The 15,461-nt window shown below is 38.0% G+C and overlaps 1 protein-coding gene across 2 annotated transcripts in view; it reads right to left on the bottom strand.

Moving 5' to 3' along the window:
* The window catches only part of PRR16 (proline rich 16), a 237,955-nt gene that overhangs the window by 75,858 nt on the left and 146,636 nt on the right, over positions 1-15,461 (bottom strand). The window contains exon 2 of one of the 2 annotated variants that reach the window (XM_075541430.1): positions 14,769-14,866. The exons of the other annotated variant lie outside the window; for it this stretch is intronic. The gene's annotated coding sequence lies outside the window, so the exon portion shown is untranslated. The remainder of the gene's footprint in view (positions 1-14,768; positions 14,867-15,461) is intronic. 2 annotated transcript variants of the gene reach the window in all.

Raw genomic sequence — 15,461 nt, 5'->3', positions numbered from 1 at the left:
GTACACAACAAAGAATGAACATGGTTTTCAATGGAAAGTGGTAAAACATCTGTTTTCTGTAGGGTCACCACCACTGACTTTAACATAGCATCCCTGAATCCAGACACCAAGTAGCAGAATTTGATTTCTATCATTGTTCCTTCTACCACATCCTCCTGAATGGAAAACTAGGCACATTACCCAGAAAGGAATGATGAAACTTTTCTAACCTAATGTATTGCTTTAAATTAATATAGAGTACATAAAGTGGGTAAGAGCTTTCTTTGTTTTTCTCCCAGTTTTCATCTTTTTATTAAAACAGAACATTTTTTACTTATTGTTTTTTCTCTTTTTAAAAAAAAAAACATTTTATTGTGGACTCACACAACTCTTATCACAATCCATCCATCCATCCATCGTGTCAAGCATATTTGTACATTTGGTGCCCTCATCATTCTCAAAACATTTGCTTTTTACTTGAGCCCTTGGTATCAGCTCCTCATTTTACCCCCCCCCACCCGCTCCCTCATGAACCCTTGATAATTTGTTATTTATTATTATTTTGTCATGCCTTACACTGTCAGACATCTCCCTTCATCCATGTTTCTGTTGTTGATCCGACAGGGAGGAGGTTATATGTAGATCCCTGTAATCTGTTCCCCCTTTCTGCCCCACCTTTCCTCCACCCTCCCATTATTCCCACTCTCACCACTGGTCCTGAAGGCTTCATCGTTCCTGGACTCCCTATATTTTCAGTTCTTATCTGTACCAGTGTACATCCTCTGATCTAGCCAGACTTGTAAGGTAGGGTTGGGTTTATATTAGAGTTTCAATTATTGTATTCAAAGATAATTTTATTGTGGCTTTTACAACTCTTATAACAAACCATATATCTATTGTGTCAAGTATATTTGTACATATGTTGCCATGATTATTTTCTAAACATTTACTTTCTGTCAAGTCCTTGGTCTAGCTCCTTGTGTTTCCCACCACCCCACCCTTCTGACCCCTTGATAAACTATAAATTATTATTATTTTAATATCTTACAGTGACCATTGTCTCTTGGTTGCTCATCCCCATGGAAGGGGGTAGGTAGGTTATGTGTCAATCATTGCAATCAGTATCCTCTTCCTCCTCCTTCTCTCCACCTTACTCTACCTCCAGCTGTTGCTACTCCCATTCCTGTTCCTTGATTCCATGTGTCCTGAGCGCTTGTCTCTTCTCTGTACCTGTGCCCATGCTTGTCTAGCTCATTGTGAAAGGCAGGACTGGGGTCATTGTAGTGGAGGAGTGAAGAAGCCTCAAGGAACCAGAGGAATATTGTGTGCTTCATTGGTGCTATACTGTGCCCTAGTTGACTCCTCCCTTCCTTGTTATCCTTTTGTAAGGGGATGTCCTATTGTCTACAGATGGGTTGTGGTTCTCTGCTCCAGCCCCCATCTTTCTCAACAATCTATTTTTGTTTGTTTGCTTATTTGTTTTGGGTCTTCTGATGCCTGTTACCTGATACCATCTATGCCTCATGATAGGATTTTTAATATTTTGAAAATACCTTGATAACAACTCTATGAAGCAGTATCTATTATTTTCATTTTCAGATGAGATAACTGATACAAAGAGAGGCTGAGCAGTTTTACAGCATCGCATAGCTATTGAGCACAGACCAGAGGTTTAAAAGCAAATTGGCACCAGTGTTTATGTTCACATCACTGTGTCCTGCTCCCTTTTTCTCCAAGAGACAGAATCATTAGACAAACGTTGAAGACATTCCCATGAACAATGAGTGGAAACACAATCAATTTTTGTTCTGTACACAGACTAATTTACTTTAACCACACTATTTAATGAGCATTACTTAAAGGCCTAGGAAAATGTTACTTTCAAAAAATGAGAAACAAGGCACATCTCAATTATATCATTCCTTCAGTCTTTAGTGGCAGTATATATTTTATATAAATGTGATACTGGTAAAATTCAATTTTCAAAAGTTCATAAATTTCCTTGTATTCTAGAAAGAGCCCTTACTTGATAATAAGAATGTTCTCTTTATATTCAGTCATTTTATAACGATCTGTGACCTCAAAGAATGCCGGTCCGTTCCAGAATAACTCTCCAACCTTGGAAAGAAATCTTGCACGCTCTTTGTCTGTCATAGATTGTCATGGTGTGTAAAATTTTTAACTTTTTAATTATACAAGTAGTAGGCTCATACTTTCAAGTAGTTAAAAACTTACAGATAGATGGAATGTAGCACCTTTTAAAGTTTTTAAAAACCTTCCAAACATCCTGATATACTGATACATGCTTAAATCAGCATTTCTCAAATTTTTATTAAGAAAATTTCTTTATAATGACTTGACTCAATGCAACACTATCTTATCTACACTGTAAACAAGTGCTCTTGACATCTAACTAGTTCACCACAAACTAATAGAATTCCTTTGGGTTATTTAACAGAAAGTCTACTATAATATAATCTTTGCAGTCTGTGTCACAGGAAAGAGGAGTTGCTAATACTTGATAAAAGGGATTGGTGTAAAAATAATAATACTGTAAAATTACAGCTAACATTATTATGGGTTTACTATGTACCAGGCATTAAGTAAACTACATGAATGATCTCATTTAAAGCTTAAAACACCCCCAAAGTAGGTATGCATTTATTAACTAGTCTTCTATTTCATAAAGAAAGAAACTGATTAATATGTCCAGAACACATAATTTTAAAGAAGTGAAGCAATATTTTCAAGGCTTGTTTGCAAATAAACAGTCATCTGAGATGTCAACTAAGTTCACATGGAAGAAGCACTCCAACATCAGTGGCCAAAGGACTGCAAATCATATAATATGAAGCCGAAGGAGGAAATAGAATCAGAGACAAAATTGTGAGATTCCTATTTGCAGAAGGCTCTGGATGACAGTTGGAGCGCAAGACACAGGTGTGAGATTTATACAGGAAATAAATATCTGCCTCATGCCTGCTATACAGAACAGAGGGATGGGAATAAATTGGTTACCGAATCGAGTACATTGGAGAGATGACTAGAGGAGCTCACGATGATAACCCTAATTTAAACAGCTCAAAGCTTGTCAGTCTAGTCCCCCCACACACACCCGCCACCCCACCACACACATTGGGCCTCTGATTTTCAACACTCTCTGTTTTGTTTTTGCATTCTTTTAATATTGGGGTTTAGCTCTGATGTATTTTGTCATTAGGGATAGCCCTCTGGAAATTTTGTTTTATGTTTGTCTGTACATGGAACCTAGGATTGATGAACTTACAGAGACAGCAAGTAGAATGCGCATCCCTGGGGGAGGGAGGGTGGTGAGGGAAAGAGAAGGTAGCTAGGAGTTCAAGAAGAAAGATAATGTTCTGCAACTGAATGTAGAACAACTGCACAACACTTCTTGGTATGACTGAACTATGGAATGATATGCTATCTGTATTAGCTCCCAATTAAAAAAAAAGGTTTGGGGGAAAAGTTGCAATAAAATTCCCCTCAGTGGGTTCTTGGGAATCCAAGTTCCTTATACATGTAGAATCTCCATAAACATGAGTAAACACATAACATATAATTACTTCATAAACTATTTTAGAAATGGTTGTTGTCAGATGCCAATGAATTGGTTCAGCCTCATAGCAATCTTGTTTGCAACAGAACATAGCATCATGCCTTCCCGTGCTAGCCTCCTAAGCATTACATTGAGCCCAGGATTGCGGCCATTGCATCAGTCCGTCATATTGGGGAGCTTTCTCTTTTTTGGCTTCCCCATTACTACAAAGCATGACTTTCTTCTCTGGGGATCAGTCACTCTTGATGTTATGCCCAATATCTGCTAGAATAGGCTCCTGGCCCTCACTTCTAAGGAGCACTCTCATGATTCCTCTTCCAAGACAGGTTTGTTCATAGTCCAGGGTACTTCCAATACTCTTCATCAATACCAAAATTCAAATGCATCATTTCTTCTTCTGTCTTCTTTACTGAGATATTTTCATGTTGAGATTGTTCAACAATATTGGAAGTTTTCACTCATAAATATCAAGACAGTCTACTGGCCTGGCAACTAGAAATAATCTACAGTTGTGCCCATTCCAAATATAGCTTGCTGAACAGAATATTTAAATTATTCAAAATATCATACATAGCACAGGTAGCTGAAAACTTGGCTGGATAATTTAAAAATTATTTCAACTGTTCTTCAACAGGAAACTTGTTAGGAATTTAAGTCAAATTCAGAAGAGGACACTTAGTAGGACACATCGTTGCAATGTCAGATGAATATTGACAATTAGATAATGTCAGAAAGATATTGATGGTATGGATCATAATAAATTATGGTACTGCAAAGAGTGGGAAATATAGAACCTTATTTGTGTCCATGCTGAAACGATACATGGACCAAGAGGCAGTCGTTCAAATAGAAAAAGGGGATGCTATGAAACTTACAATAAGAAATAACGTGAACGTCAGGGTGATACCCTTTCACCATACTCATTCAGTCTGCACACAGAGCAAATGATCTGAGAAGATGTACGAAATGGAGAAAAACATGCTTTAAGTGTGGATACAGATACGTTAACAACCCTGGTGGTGAAGTGGTTACCCACTGAGCTGTGAACTGCTAAAGTCAACAGTTCAAAACTACCACTTCTCCATTGGAGAAAGACACGCTTTCTACTCCCTCAAAGCGTTACAGTCTTGGAAAGTCGCAGGAACATTTATACCGTGCACTGTAGGGTTACTATGCACCGACATGGACTGGACCGCAAAAGTGTTTTATTTATTTATTTATTTTTGTATTTGCTTGTTCTGGTTAATATACAGATGGAAAGCCCCTGCTTGCTGAAAGGACTTGAAACACTTAACGATGAAACACTAGACTCTTCATTATAGTTTAGTTATCAATATTAAAACAAACACACAAAGTACACACTGGACCAATTAGTAATACAATAATAAATGGGGAAATATTAAAGTTGATAAAGATTGCATTTTACTTGAATTTCTGTACCTAGAAACATCAATTAAGAATTCAAAGAGCATGTTTCATCCGAAGGTTTTACTGAAAAAAGACATCCTTAAAATATTAAAACACAAAGATGTCACCATGAGGAATAAGTGTGCCTACCACAAGCCATGGTGTTTTCAATGGTCTCATAAGCATGTGAAAGCTGGGAAGTGAATAAAGTAGGAATCATGCTGTGATGGCTAGTTTTTTTTTTTTTTTTGTCACCTTTGGATGGGCTGGACTGCTCCCAAGATATGATCTAACACAGTATGGTCAACTCCATGATGGGATCTTCTGTAAAGCAGCCAAGTGGGTAGCATCCATTTTTCTTAATCTGGTCACAGACTTCTAGGTTGAGGGAGGTTTCATCCAGGGTCTGGCTTATTCTTAGTATAAATTCTCAGCATGTGGAAGTCAGCTCACTCCTACCACTGCATTTGGATTCTCCATCTGGTTCATTGACCTCCAAATGCATCACCTACCAAACTCAGGCACCATCAGCAGACACCTAACATTGAACTTATTCCGCCAATCTTGGGTGATTCCCTGTTTTCTGTTCATCACACTCTGCAGCTACAGGAGTCAAGTGAAGCTTCCATCTTATATTTGACCCACAAACTTGAACTGCAGTGGACTTACCCATTTCTACAACTGTGTGAGCCATTTATTGATATAGATCCATTTATATATGACCTGAAATTTTTAAAGTTTATTGTGCCAACCTGGTTGATAAACACATATGGGGTTACTTGAAGGGCAGAGAGAAAAATGGCTCTATGAGCGTCGCCTCTCTAGTTCTTGGGTCTCTTACTTTCTGATAGTCAGACCAGGGTGCAGCTACCTTACCGAGTTCCCTGCTTCAGTTGGCAAAGCTCACTTCCTGCAAGACATCCCTGAGGAAAAGATGCATGGACCTACGCTGATGCAACTCTGGGTGCTGGAGCAGCTCTGCGGAGACCCCTGATAACGCTGAGCTGCTTACACATTTACTTATTCGGCTTTCCTCCTGCAGTTGGCATCATTGTGTGTGTTTTGTGAGATGGAGGAAGACGTTGTGCATTGGTATCAAACATATGGGCTAATGTTGGACTTATGGGCTTGGGCAACACTGGGTTGGTATGTTTTCTTGATGTGCACTTGCCCTTCATATAAAACTCTCTCTTATACATATGAGTTTCTGTGATTTGTTTCTCTAACGTACCCAGACGAACACATCCACCAAAGGGTTACTCCTTTCGCTTCTCTAGAGAACCCAGACTAACACAGGACCCCCTGTCGTGGAATCAGTTCAGAGTCATAGAGAACCCAGTAGGCTTCTGGAGATTGTAAATCTTTACAGGATTGATAGCATCCTGATAGAGAAAGATAGCATCTTTCTCCCCTAGAACAAATGGTGGATTTACCATCAATATTGTAGCGAGCAGGCCAGTGCCTGCCTAACAGAATCATCAGGGCTCCTTTCCAGGGTGATAGATATGATTCAGTCATCAGATTTTTAAAATGTTTCATGCCACTTTTGCAATTATAAAACCTTTCCACTTTTATATATCATCGTTTCTCCTTATACTAGAGTTAGGTGGTGAGAATATTTCTCTTTTTTTTCTCCATTCTAATATAACTGCAGTGAAAACACATTTTCAAATGATGGCATACTACTTTGTAAGTAGTTGAAAATGACATAATGGATCTGCAGTTAAAGCACTATTTCATGTTACCTTTCATTTTTTCTATGAAAGGATTATTCGTACATTAAGCCCTAATTCTAAATTATAATATGCATTTTATGTAAGTGAACAGTATATATTTTTCATTGATTTTCCTTCCTGCTACATACTTTAAAAAGTGCTAACATTAAGATTCTGCAAATCAAATTCTATTTTGACATGTAGCCTTTTAAAAAGCAAAAAGGAATTCATGTAAAAAGTTCTAGCTTTAAATAAGACAGTGAGAATTTGCTAAAATACAAACTGTCAACTTTTTAAAAAATGCACATATTTCACATGTTGCTCTCAGAATTCAGCATCAAAGAAATGAGTAAAACATGTCTTCACCTCCATGTAACTTCACTATCTTGAGTTACCTCTCCAAAGCATCCAATATGGAAGGAGAAACTGATTTGTAGAGATAATTTTTTCTTTCAATTTTTTGCCAATTTAATAAATCTTTATTTTCCAAGATGCTGGGAACTTAGTAATTTTAAGATCAGATAAGGTCAACTGAACTTCATTTTGACACAAAGGAAACCAAACAACAACAACAATTTAAAAAGATATTCAGAGTGGTATGTGAAGAAAATTAAAGATATTATCATTAGAGAAAATACTGCCCCAGGAAGACGGATGTGTGAGTAAAAGCATAAGGGGCAGAGAGGGAGAGTTAAGCCAGCTCCGGCCAGGTATCAGTAGACACCCCTGAAAGAGGACTACAGTAGGACTTTGACATAGGCCTGAATAACAGAATGGGCCCGAAAAGCTATGTGCAAATTTCTGGAAGCCAAAGGATTCCAAGGAAGAGCTTGCTTGGCAGAGTGCAGGGTAGGGCATGAAAAACAAGGAGGAGATATATGTGGGGACAGACAAGCTCACACTGGATTAATAATAAAATAGGCAGCCACGAAAAGACTGACTAAAGTTGAGGATGGTGTGTTGGAGGTTTTCCATGTATACTGACAAAAAAATTCTTTTGAAGTAAAGAACAAAACAAAAACCATTCTCTGTTGCTGGAGAAAATGGGCAATAAGATGGCAGGAGGGCATGCAGACACTAGCTAGGAGCTCATGTAAGAAATGTAATATAAAAGCTTGTGTAGCAAAGACTGGCTGAATCCAGAGACTGTTGCCCTTGTTGGCTGTCCAGGCCTACAAGTAAACTTGCCCAATGCTCAAACAATAGACAGACCTATCACTATGACTCAGAATCATCTTGATGGCAGTGGGATTGTATTTGGTTTTTGGCTTACAGAGTGTAAGATAATACTATGGAGTTAAAACACCTTAAAACAATCAACCATAGGAAATCGAAAGGCCAGTATTTGCACTAGGATAAATTCAGAGGGTGATGAATTGATAAGGAAAAAGGATGAAGAAAAATAAACATGCAACAGAAGTGGGAAGAGTTCTGCTACACTGCGGGAATTGAAAACAATAGTTTGAAGCAAAATGTTTATGAATTATTGAATGGAAAAACAATTTGTTCTGTAAACCATCTCAAATCACAAAAGATTTTTTAATTTTTAATTTTAATACAGGGATTACTAGAGTGAAAGCTATATAGAGGGTAAAAGAAAAAATATTCAGAATATAATTTAGAGATAATTTAGAATTTTAGAGATAATTTTTTAAAAATCTTTCAAAGGATAGATGCAAATTGACACACCACACAGCACCTATTTTTTTGGTCTTGACAGTGTATATATCATGATATAATTTATAGACATAGGGAAAGCTAAGGGGAAAGAGTCATAACTGGATATTGATTCTAAAGCTTTGCTTTCAACATGTTAATTTGAGATGTCAACTAGCCAATGGCAATGATGAGGAAAGAGGTTAGGGTGAGAGAGAATTGTGGAGCTTTAAAGTCATTTAAAGCAATCATGTAAGTCACTGTGGCTTGAGGAGAGATCTTGAAGGACATCTGGAATAGGGGGTGGGGAGGAAGAAGAGGGAGGGGAGGGAAAGGAGAGTTAGAGCGAGTCAGGAGAGAATTCCGGTTCTATGACATTTAAGGAGCTTGAAAAAGCAAGACAAATTTAGTAACAACAAAAACAACACCAAGATTAAGAAGGAGTGCCAGTGAGGTCAAAGGGCAATGCAAAGGTATCCGTTCTAGCATAGAACCTTGACCAATAGCATTCTAACAAGAAGCAGAAAGTGCTCCCTGCCCTTTCTTCCACACAGAGCCTTGCTATTAGAGTAAGTCGCTTGACCTACATCCTCCAAACACACCTTTGCTGATGAAGGCGAGCTGTGAACAATTCTTCTCTGGAGTGATATCTGCAGTATTGGATTTGACAGCAAAATCAAGTAGCTCTTTCTTGAGAGCACATTTTCCTGCAGGTTATCAATCATGGACTATGTCTGTGGAGAATTCCAAACTAACCATGAACCTGATCTGCCTGGTTCACCACTGCGACGACTAGCCTTCCTGTCACTGTGCTAATCCCTCATTATCATCCTGTCCAAGGATATTCTTTCTGACAAATAAAATCATGAAAACTTCTTTCACTATTCTATTACAATACAAAATCTTCCAAATGTTCAGATAGATATTTCTCATGGTCTTTTAAATTTATATTTAATATAATATGTGACTTCAAAAGCTTAATGAGAAAAAAAATCCATTATTCTCGAATGTCATTTTTCATGGGCTATTTGAAGCCCTCTCGTGTTTTATTGTATTTTGGGTTCATGCATATGTAGAAAATTAGGTCCCTCTCTGACCATTTTTATACGAATTGTCCGTGCCATTGGACACAGGTTTTTATAATGGGTCAAACCTCGCTCGGGGCTCATGTTCCTGGTAAAGATCAGGGTGGTCAGCGACTTTTGCTCATACCCTGTTCACTCTCATCTTTTCTTCCTTCTTTCCCTCCCTCTCTCCCTGCTTTTTCAGTCTTTCAGATAAGAGCACTGGACAAGGTGTTTCTTTACACTGAAGGTCGATGTTCTGCTCTAGGAATTATCCCTGAGACTAGCTCACATTTCTAGGAATCTATAAGAGAAAGGGGAAGATGGTCCAGGCTTGCTCTAGAATCCACCACCTGCTTGACTAGAATTCGAATTTATCAAGGGTAAAGCTGTGTCCAAATAATCTCTGTATCAAAATATCTTTAAATCTTGATTTCTAACTTAGTATCAATTACAATGGGCAAAAGATGAGGCTTCCGCCTCCCATCCAGAGGCACAGTGTCAGCAACCCCCACGGCAGCGCTTCCTGTTCTGTGGGATCACCGTGAGGTGGCCGAGACTTGATGGCAGTGAGTTTGGAATTCCCCAGTACAATGGACATGTTTGATGAAAGGTGAGTCAATAAGTAAATGGATGAAAGAAGAAACTTGTAAGGCTTAAATTGTACCACCCCACAATCTCCCTAAATAGATGACAACTTGGCTAAATCCGGAGTTTTAATTTTCTGTCCTGTGATACTAACGAGGCAGGAGTGAAGGCAGCTGTGCTAATGGGGCAGGATACAACATATACAGCCAGGTTACATGTTCAATTGATCTCTGTAGAAATACTAAAAGGCTAACCATAGGAACCTGACTACCAGCAAGAAAGAAGAGTCAAAAACGACATGGTCAGCTGGAGCCATTAGTACCTCGTCCAAGGGAAGACGGAGGGTAAGCTACGCATTGCTCAAGGGAGGACAGACCCACAGAGAAACCCTCCCCCGGACAAAAGAACACCCCTGAGGCCCCTAGAGCCAGCTTACTCTGAATTTGGACTTCTAGCCTCCTAAGCTATGTGAGAATATTTTTGGTGCTGTTAAAAAGCATTCATTTTATTACATTTCTGTTATGGTAACCCTAGATAATTAAGGCATTACTAGATTGATTCAAGGTAGTCTTTTTTTAGCTTGATAAAAATGGTAACAATGCCAAAAATTGCTTTTATTCTATTTTGAATTTCACTTAGGTGTATTTTTCTGAGTGCTTGGATTCATTAGTGCCCCCAAATTACTCAACCTGCCATGAAGGTAAGCCTTGAATTACCTTTATGGTGAGAATATAATAAAAAGCTGCTTCACGGCACAATGGTTAAGTGCTTTGCTCGTCAGTCAATTCTGACTCAGGGCACCCCCCTGTGTTCCAGAATCCAAATGCACTTCCAGTGTTGTCAGTGGCCGTGACCTTACAGATATAGCTCACACGGGCGTTCCTTGGGCGCTGCTGGATTAATTCAAACTTCCGACCTTTCTGAGAGCAGCAAAGTTTCACCACAGAATTACAGTCTCTAGTGATATTGAATGCTCGGTTCTCTTTTTTGCTTAATGTGCCTCTTATATTTCCACATAATGCATTTTGCTGTTTGCTGCTGAATCAATTCTAAACGCACAGCAACAACAGGGCCAGAAACGAACTGCCCCTAGGGTTACTTCAATGGCCATCCTTAGAGAAGGGAGCCGGAGTAGCACAGGCCATAAGCTCCCACTGTTCCCCACAGAGTCAGCAGTCTGGACCCACCGGTCGCTCTGCAGGAGAAACTCAGGGCCGTCCAGTCTCCTGAAGATTTACGCCCTGGACAGCCCTACAGGCGAGTTAGGCTTTTCCTGAGAGTCAAACGGGATTCCATGGCAGTGATTGATCTTCTTTCTTTCTTAATCTTTACAGGGGCAGATTGCCAGGTCTGGTGTCTCATGGAACTGCTGACTGGACCAAACTATTCAGCATTTATTTAGCAGCTGAACCCTTACCCATTGGACAGTCAGGCACCTTGCTTAGGGATAAGCCCAACATGGTTTTGGAAAATCACTGCTAGTTTTAAAATTTCTTTTTACTAGTCAAAATTATAATGACTTTGACAGTGACTTAATCATTTTCACCAAATGAACTCTGCTGAGACAATTAAATATCTAGACGTTAAACCCGTTTCATAAAAAGAAAAAATATATATATTCCGAAAAAGAGAAATATATATATATATATATATATATATATATATATATATATATATATATATATATATATATATATATATTTGACAGGGGTTGCTATCTTCTCCAGTGTACACTCAGAAAACAAAGTGTGTAGGATAACTCATGTTCACATGTCTAAAATATGAGACAAATTGTCTACATTCTTGCTTCTACGGAGGTTTCTGTCTGTATTTCTTCTAAGAAAAATGTATTACTTCTGCTATAGTCAATATTGTTCACTGACATCATAATTCTTCACCAACACCATAATTCACATGCATCGATTCCTCTTTAATTTCCTTATTCATTATCCAATTTTGACATGCACATGAAGGAAGTAAAAATTCCATGGTTTGGGTGAGACATGCCTTAAATCTAAAAGTGACATCTTTGCTTTGTAAAATCTTAAAGAGGTCTTTTGGAAGCAGGTTTGCCTAATTCAATCATTGGTTCTCTTTTGATACCTGCATCCATGAACATTCACTATAGATTCAAGGACAATAAAATATTTGAACCGTCTTTTTGTCACGACGGTTCATGACTCCAGTTGTGAGGACTTTTGTTCTCACTAAACTTGAGCTGAACCCTTACAGTGGTCTGTGATCTTCATCAATAAGTGTTTAAGTCCTCTTCAGCTTCAACAAATGAAATTACATTTTCTGTAATCACAGGTTGTTAATATGCCTTCTTCAGCCCCGATGTAGTGTTCTTTATCATAACGCCCTGGATCATGTATTATTTGCACAGTGTTTAGGTTAAATAGGTATGAGAACATGATGCCACACTGATGGACAACTTTAAAATTGTATAGAACAGATAATCAGCTTCACAGCCAACAGTTCAACAAAACATATTTTTTTCTGTTCATTCATTTCTCTCCTCTCACTGTGTCATTACTTATTTCACTGGTTTTCCACCATTCTGCATCCTACACCTGAACACAGTGACATGCTCTGTGATGCCCATTATTCACCAAGGTATCCTAGCTTGTTAGGAGCTACAGAGCCAATAAACCATGGCATAGTCAATAAGATACAAGAACACATCTTTGTAGTAAGCTCTGCTTTCTGCCAATATCCATCTAGCTTATCAATGATAGCTCTCACTGTATATTCTCATCATTCATTATTTTCCCATAGAAGCCTTCAATATCTCACCTCAAAGTTTGATTTTTACCCCCCTGAGGTTTTTGTGTGAGAAATGCTGTTTCTCAAACTTAAAGAATTTCCAAATTGGAAAAGATTAAAATGAACCCTAAATTTAAATATAACATTTAGAAAATTGCTGGGGAAAACAAATGTTACAATCCACAATTGAAAGTATTTTACTAATTATTTTTAAAATTCCAGGTACTGAGGCATTATTTAGAAATGTATTGAACAGGCTCCCAACTACAGAATCAATCTCACTCAAAGGGATTTACTCCAAACAGAGTGGAAAGGCAGCCTCTGGGTCACCGAGGAGACCCACTCTTTCCTTCTTCTCCTTTTTTCTGTTTTTTTTTAGATCCAGTCTTAAGTTTATCTTTAAGTAGAATTTGTAGATAATTCAGAAGAGGGAAATTATTTTCTTATCTGACCTTAGCCGAGTACAATGGAGCCTTGGTGGCACAGTGGTCCAAGAGCTGGGCTGCTAGCCATCGGGCCGTCCTTGGAACCCACAGTGGCTGTACATGTGGCAGATGTGAAAACCTGCTGCTGAACGACTCACAGCCTTCAAAGGGCAGTTTTATTCTGCCCTGTCTGCTCACTCATTTAAAATACACTCAATGACATTTGATGTTTAAGAAAAAGTTATGAGGGTTTGTGCAAGAAAAGGCTTGAGCTTTTTCAGAGATTCAAATTTGCATTTGCAGCACATGCAGGTGACCGTGATGAAGACTTGTTGTGCATAAGGGTTGACTTAATCATTGCAACGTGGTGTAAATGTACATAACGTTATCGGGCAGGTACAAGTTGTATGAAAATAGAATGCTGGTCCCTGAATTTCCCAAAAGATAATAAGGTTTGTCATGTATTAAAGAAAAACAGTATTTGTAATCATATCAATAATGTTTCAGTATTTAACACACTCTAAACATCTTTCATTTTTTGTTATATAATAACCTATCCCTTTAAAACTAAAAATGTAATCTTTCTGGTGTTAGCTAGCTACAGAAATATTTATATCCACATTTAACACAAAAAAGTAGCTGTAGAGCTCTGTGTAGTTAGGCAGGTTGGGGATTAATTCAGTGCTCTAGAGGCACCATACAATAATGAGCAATAAACTCACATTCTTTAATCCTCAGAAAAATACTGGGACCAATGAAACCCTTACTGGCAGCCTCTTATTATGGGACAATAAGAAATTGCAAAAGAAGTACTCTGTTGCCCTTGACTGCCTATTTTCATTTCATTAGGAATTCACATCTGTTAAAGGTAATGATCCTTCTTATGGTCACATATGGTATAGCCAAGACTGTCACTGAATTAAGAATGAGCTCTCTGCACCACAAACTAACCTTTAAGAAACAAATGAGTAATGGGTCAAATATTTGACCCTTACCTATCGCATCTTTTTATGTATATGCTGCTTTTAATGGCCGAGGTTACTAGTCCCCTATACTCGGGGTCTAAAGGAAAATAATGAAATATATACTAGTTTTATTGGTAGAAAGTATGGATTTTCTAACATGAACTCATTAATCATGGCACTTTGAAAAAATCCTGTAATTAAAAAAAATACATACAACGTTTCCTTAAGAAAATTTTGGAATGTATAACTCTTTCACAGTCTCTAATTGATTAAGTTGTAAGATTTATTCATAAATACTATATTTAAAAAAGATAATATTGAAGCACTACCAACAAAGTTTTGCTAAAATTCTTGATATTTTAATACATATTTTTCTCTGTGGAATTTAAGCATAAAACACAGACTGAAAGTATGACAGCTTCTAAACTGATAACTCGTGTGTGATTGTTAATCGTGTTCACCATGATCAATATTTAATACCTTTAGCATTCAAAGAGATTTAATTGTTAACTGCAAATTTTGTGCAATTTCAAATAATAAATGAAATACTAGATTCCCAAGTGCTTAGAAATGGTGGTTATGTGTTGTCCAGATTCCTGAAAATATCATGTCAAAGTGGGGCTGACCTTCTCGGGAATTTCCTGGTGTCCTGGTGTCACTGTCTGCCTGCGGCTCTGTTTCCCTGTTTCACCATGTGGGGAGGTGGGAGTAGGTTATGGAGCTTCTGTTAAAAAAATTAAAGAACCTTTTAAAATAGTGTATTCATTTTAGAATTTCTAACACAAACTGAACTTAACAAGGTTCAGGAGATTGTGAATGGGGGAGTGAGCATTAATCAGTACAGAGTAATGGAATGTCTTATTGAAGATGCTTACATGAATGAAAAGAGTGAATTAAGGAGGCATTTCTATGGAGGTGAACCATGTGAGTGACCACATGATGTAGTGAGAACATAAGAACTATGAACATGAATCTGTTAAGTAATCATGTCTTCATGAATGTTCACTGAGCACCTCTTCTTTCTAAGAATTCTGTCTCAAATCACTGGAAACTCCTTCAAATCATCATTGAATCATTATTCAGTACTGTTTGAGTGTTGTGTTCCAATTAGTTACAGGCAAATTAGCATCAGCTCAAGGGCAGTGATAAGAAAGAGAAGGGGTTGGAAACCATACCACATAACTGACCAAAATAGCCCAATGATATAGCGTAGCCTCCGGAAATGACCGTGCCACCGGTCAATGAGTGAAGGGATTCCCTGGCTCAGGAAATCTAGGCTTGTTATGTGAGGTGTCAACAGACTGAATCAACCTCAGGAA

The sequence above is a fragment of the Tenrec ecaudatus genome, chromosome 2 (genome assembly GCF_050624435.1).
Source record: "Tenrec ecaudatus isolate mTenEca1 chromosome 2, mTenEca1.hap1, whole genome shotgun sequence".
In the NCBI taxonomy this organism is placed as follows: Eukaryota; Metazoa; Chordata; class Mammalia; order Afrosoricida; family Tenrecidae; genus Tenrec; species Tenrec ecaudatus.
Note: the sequence above shows the minus strand (reverse complement) of the source record. Positions and strands in the feature narration are given on the sequence as shown.